This window comes from Sardina pilchardus, chromosome 24 (assembly GCF_963854185.1).
Source record: "Sardina pilchardus chromosome 24, fSarPil1.1, whole genome shotgun sequence".
NCBI lineage: Eukaryota > Metazoa > Chordata > Actinopteri > Clupeiformes > Clupeidae > Sardina > Sardina pilchardus.
Genome location: NC_085017.1, coordinates 14321212 through 14327682, shown reverse-complemented (window position 1 = coordinate 14327682; position 6471 = coordinate 14321212).

The window sequence follows — 6471 nt, the reverse complement described above, 5'->3', positions numbered from 1 at the left end:
TGCGCCTCTGTGCTTCACGCGACTCCTAGAGAGAGCAGCAATGAGCTGTTTTATTGGATTGGTGTAATCATATGCAGCCTCCCAATGACTTCTCCCCCCTCGCACCACCACCACCACCACCACCACCACCTCCCCTTCACATTCAGCCCCAGTTCTTAAGAGGAGGTGGGGAGACTCATACACACACATAAGCACACACACACACTCTCTCTCTCTCTCTCACACACACACACACACACACACACACACACACACATTAACTGACACTGGATCTCTATGGGCATGACCTGAGCAGGCGGGCAGTGAGGGAAATAAATGACTCTTCGTTTTAAAGGTGGGCCCCAGAAGACACCCTGGCCAAACTGACCTTCACACACACACACACACACACACACACACACACACACACACACACACAGTCTTTCATACCTCATCTGGGAGGTGAGGTGCAACCCTTGTTATTTTGCAGTGGCGCTTGTTGTTCAATGAAGTAAATCATTCTGGGGTGTAGAGTGGCCCAAACATGCCATTTTAATTACGCTTATTGTGATCCTCACACACAGCCGAGTAGAAATGCTGGCGGTTCAATGTAATTTTGAAAATAACCATCGATTGGTTCTCCCTTTGTTCCGAACAGCACATTACGGGCGCTGTGAAGGTAATGAGGTAAGGGGACGCTAATGGAGGCTTTTAAAGGCATTAGTCAAACAAGCCGGACCGTTGACGGTGTGTGTGTCAAGGAGGCCACCGGACACTCGGCCAAACATCTCACATCTCCAGGGCTAGCTTAGCAACAGGAGCTCTGGAGGGAGAGTTGTGGTGTGTTGAGCGCTGCATGCTGGGTAGTGGAGTTTTTTTGCGTGGCTTGACGGTCTCAGAGGGCATTCATTACCAGGCCTTGGGGCTGAGTGTGCACACTGCCATGAAGGTGACTTCTCGCACTTAGCATTCCATTATCATTTTGCTAATTTAAAAAATGAGGTGTCTGGCGGGGGCTTAATATCCATACAGAGAAAAAGCATGAATTAGTTGAATTAGGAAGGTTTAGTGTGTGTGTGTGTGTGTGTAGGTGTGTGTAGGTGTGTGTGAGACTGTGCTTTGTTAATGTATTCTAAAAGCTCCATGCCTTGCTATTTCAAAATGGTAACAGGGTACCCAGGAATGTTTCATCTATGGATAATTCAAACATCTATTCTTGGAAAAACAATTAATTCAAGGCAGGTTGTGGAACAAAGGTGGCCAACTGGCTTTGAGGTTTTCAAACGAATCGCCTTGGTATTTAAAAACAATGGTCACAAGGTGAAGCCTTGATGAGTTTCCGCTCAGTGTTACACACCAGTTATGAAGTGCCTCTCGTCTTTTGAAGATTCCCTCCCTCACACACACACACACACACACACATACAGACTCTCTCCTCCCTCACTCTCTCTCTCTCTCTCTCTCTCTCAGAATTGGGCAACAGAGGAAGCAAGTGGAGAGCTGAAACCATCTGTATTCTGCTGCAGATGGACTGGTCACCTTTGGGAGCCTCTGCTGCTGTGATGCCCGTTCCTCCCTCCTCCGTCTGTCACAATCACGGAGTCTCTTTGAGCGCCGCTCTTGATCCCCCCCCCTCCCCCCCCCCCCTCCCCCCCCCCCCCCACACACACACACCCACCTTCTCACCCCCACCCCCTCCTCACGCCCCCACTTGATCCTCCGTGCCGTCCCCTACTCCAAGCTGGAGACCCAGACCCAGAGCAGTGGGGAGAAGGGGGGGACGAGGGAGTCCATCTCCCTGCGCGGCGCGGCGTGGAGGGCTAGCGCAGCGTGGCGGTGCGGAGCGGCTCTTTGATGGCATGATGATGATGGTGTGGATCAGCAGACGTACGGTACTGTATGGGCGCAGACTGACAGGTGTCCTGTCCTGTGCTCCGCTGCTGTGGGATGTGTCTGCTGCTCCACCTGAAGCGTTCGCACACTAAGTGCTCTCCCTCACCATTAAACATTTAACAAAGCAAACATGGCACAGGCAGTGCGCACTCAATCACACACTCAACACACACACACACACAGGCACGCATCCAGTCAGGGGCAGACTGACATTAAAAAAACAGCCAGAGAACTTGCTGTCAAGTGACCCCAATTTGATACACCAAATTCCAAGCAACACGTGTTTATCGATCGTTGAATCATTAAGTAATGTGCTGGCTGGAGGCTAGAGCATTCCTCCCAGTGGTAGCGTACGTACTGTAAGTAAAAGTCTCCATTGAGGGTCTGGCCTAATTTGGCCTGAAATGGGTATAAAATATTGATGGATTCTCTAAACTCAGAATGAATAATCCAATGCTAACATGGGTAAATACACATATGGTGTCTTATGCAACATGCTTGCATTTAATTTTGTGTAATAATTTAAATTGGGAGGGAAATCCCAGTATTTTCAACATGCGCCCTGTTCTAAGACGCTTTTTCGGTACAAATGTTCAATAATGGCCAAAACAATGAGTCATGCTAATTTCAGCAATGGTAACGGATACGATGCTATCCTGAAGTATCCTACAGTAACATCAAAGAAGATAGCTGTCATTAGAGCACTTCAGAGAACTATAGCGATAGCTTCTCCAAATGTTCTTGTACTGGCTACTTAAACTTTAAAAATGGCCAAACCTATTATGGGACTCTAGTGCTGAAAAAAGTTTTTATTCTTTAGTTCGTTCCTTTAGTTTTAATTCCAAAACTTTCCCTGAGCCAGGCTGTGCCTTGCAAACAGTGATTTGAACAAAGATATTTTTATAGAAAGAACAGCTGGTTCCCGACTGCACATTCATTTTGATGATCCCCCTCTGCTCCCCCTGTTACCTGCCTCTCTGACAGCGGCCTGTTTGAGCCTTAGACTCTCTCCCTCCCTCTCCCTCCCGCTCTCTCTCTCTCTCTCTCTCCCTCTCTCAATCTCTTTCTCTCTCTTTTTTCTCCCTTTTTGCTCCGTTTCCCTTCAGGTGGAGGATTAGGGGGGTAGGAAGGCCACGGAGCCTCACACTGGGCGTCTCTGAGGCCTCTGGCGAGCGCAGATCAAATGGGCCACGGGATGTCACCTGAGAGGGGCCGCAATCAAAGGCCCCAGCTGTAGCGGCCGGCCCCCGGTAAAGGCCCCCGGTAAAGGCGGCTCAAGAGGGAGAGATAGGCGCTTTCAGGGGAGAAAACAGAATGGACGGCCTCTCGGTGGCCTTTCGGAGAAATCCCAGCCATGAAGCACGGGGTTGATGGGAGATCTTTGCCGACTTTGAGAAAGCTCTGGTGTGTACGTATGTGTGTTTGTGTTTGTGTGTGTGTGTGTGTGTGTGTGTGTGTGTAATTGTCTTCTCTGGTGTGTGTGTGTGATAGATATGGAGAGTGGTGAGTTTTGTGCTTTGCTGACTTTAAAAGGTTCTGGTGTGTATGTAACAGATTTGGATGGCTTTCACAGCTCTTGTGTTTTGTTGACTGTAATAAGGTTGTTCTGTTGTGTGTGTGTGTGCGTGCATGTGTGTGTGATAGATATGAATAGTGGTGATTTTTGTGCTTTGTTGACTTTAATAAGGTTCTGTTGTTGTTCTGTGTTTGTGTGTGTGTGTGTGTGTGTGTGTGTGTGTGTGTGTGTGTGGATAGCAGTGTTTGGAATCTGTCAGCCACCTCCTCACATGACACAGGAGACAAAGTCCATCATTCGGAGAGAACAAACGGGTGCATGGCATTAGACAGAATCTCCAATAAAAACCATCGAACCTGTCGATCTCACAGAGGCCTTGGCTTTCTAACAAATCCCCTCTCCGACCCAATTCCACCTAAACCACCTGCCTCTGTCATTCCCGTTCCCGGATTCCTCACTCACGGAATTCATCAGTCAGGCCACATCGGCCTTCTTAACGTACGGCGGCCGACAAAATGCCCCGTTCGCCTCGGTTAATCAACAAGTCTAAGCCTCCGTTCATTTCTGTAATGGCCGTAACTCGCAGTGGCCGATCGATAGCGCTCACGCCCTCCATCGATCAAAGCCTTCTCAGAGACTACACCCCCCCCCTCTCTCTCTCTTTCCCACCTCCCTCCCCCCTACCCCCCTACCCAGCCTCCCCTGGTCTCCGGTCGGCCTCCCCCCCCCCCCCCCCCCTACCCACGGGGGGTTTATTTATGTTCCTCCTGGCTGGCGATAAAGCCGGGGATTGGTGTCAGGGACGCGGCCGGGGCCGCATTTGTCACGCGTTTTATGGCCGCGGCTCTGGAGGAGCAGGAAGGAAGCGGCAGGAACAACGCCGCCACTGCCACTGCCGCCGCTGTACGCTGATGATGTCGCTCTCCTCACGGGGGCTGTCAGCTCTGCCTCACTTCCTGTGCATGGTGCTCTACAGATAAAAAAAAAAGAGAGAGAGAGAAATGTATTTATGAATAGAAGACACGAAAAAAACGGAGGGAGTTAGAGGGAAGGGAAAAGAGAGAAAGACAGAGGGAGAGAGAGAGAGAGAGAGAGAGCGAGAGAGAAAGATGGCTATTCAACTGATTCACTGGGGCGTCTTTTCTGTGTAGAGAGAGACAAACACAGCAGCTTTTTCCACAAGCTGTTCGGCTCCTTTGAGCTTCTCAGGATTGGAGCCTGACACCCGTTTTTGTGGTTTTGTGTTGTCGTTTTCCTCTCATCATTTCTCTGACTTATTTATTGTCGATTTCTCTTTTTCCTTCGCCCTCTCTCTCTCTCTCTTCAGCCCACCCACTCTCTCCGTTCCCCTGTAAATCTTTTCTTCCACTCTCACTCACTCCATCTCTCTGTTTTCTGAGTCTGTCAGTCTCTCCCTCCACCACACCCCTCCTCCCCCTCTCTTTTTTCTCTCACTTTCCCCCGCTCTCTCTTTTTCTTCTCTCCCCCTCCCTCTCCCCCTCTCTCTCCCTCTCTCTCCTTTCTTTCGCACCCACAGCACCTGTAGCACTTCTGCCTGCCTGCCTTGCCTCCCTCTGATCAAGCGCTCCTCAGATATCCCCTCACCATCTGTGCAGCTCCATCAGCAGTCACCGTGCGTCGGTGTGTGTGTGTGTGTGTGTGTGTGTGTGTGTGTGTGTGTGTGTGTGTGTGTTGTGCAGTGGCAGTGCCGCCCGGAGACGCCGGCGAACGTCCCCACCGCAGACATCTGCTTCCAGCCGCCGCAGTGCCGCTTCGCTGAGAGCTCCACCCGGTGACTATAAACGCTGCCGCGTGCCCGTGTGTGTGTGTGTGTGCCCGTGTGTGTGTGTGTGTGCCCGCCTGCCCGCCCGCCCGCCCGCCTGCCTGCCAGATAACGCAGCTGCAGCTGCCCGGCGTCCTGCTCCCTGGCTGATGCCCTAGTTTAAGCCCACTGCCGCTCTCGCCCCGCTGCTTACAAGCTCAGGCCGCCGCGCTGAGAAATACTCTCTCTCTCCACGTTTTGGGCTGGGAGAGAACGCCGCAGAGAGATACGGGAAAGGTGTGTGTGTGTGTGTGTGTGTGCCTGTGTGTGTGTGTCTGTGTGTGTGTGTGAGTGTGTGTGTGTGTGAGAGAGAGAGAGAGAGAGAGTGTGTGTGTGTGTATGCGTGTACCTGTAGGTATGCATTCTTGTGCAATAACAGAGGTGTCTGCATTCGTTGTCATCGCTGACGACATCTTTCAAAACCAGCGTCCCAGCCGAGGTGGAAAGTCCCGCCAGGCAGTCGAAGAAGACACGTGCGACAGGCTGAATTTAGCGCAGTGTGACAACTTCAACCTGTTAAGAAAGACACATCAACAGCCTGTTGAGGTAGTAAGCTATTTCAGGATGTCGTGTGCAAATTGTGAGTTCCACGCAGCATGGCTCCTCACGTCTCTCACGCAGCCTGCTTTGTTTGTGGAGTGATGTTACAGTACAAGCTGTGTGAAGCAGAAGTGTGTGTGTCTGTGTCAGTGTGTGTGACTGTGAGTGTGTGTGTGTGTGGCAGCCGTGGTGTACTGGTTAGCGCACCGGGCTTGTAACCGGAGGGTTGCCGGTTCGATCCCCGACCAGTCCACCATGGCTGAAGTGCCCTTGAGCAAGGCACCTAACCCCTCACTGCTCCCCGAGCGCCGCTGCTTGGGCAGGCAGCTCACTGCTCTGGGTTGTGTGATTCACCTCACTGTGTGTTCACTGTGTGCTGTGTGTTCACTAATTGGGTTAAATGCAGAGAACTGAATTTCCCTCACGGGATCAAAAAAGTATATATTCTATTCTATTCTATTCTATTCTTATTGTGTGTGTGTGTGTGTGTGTTTCCCTTCTCTCCTCTGGCATGATCCGACCAGTAGACTCACTGTTGAAGAAATTAGCTTTCTGACTACAGGGTCAGCTCATTTTCCAGAGCCGCTGGCAAATGGCAATCTGTGATGTGCATCAGAGGGGCTAATGCAACCTTTATTTGAAATGTTACATTTTGGTGGAAAAAGTCATGTGTGTTGAATTAATTATGAAAACATTTGTTTCCCCCCTTTTGCTCCAAAAG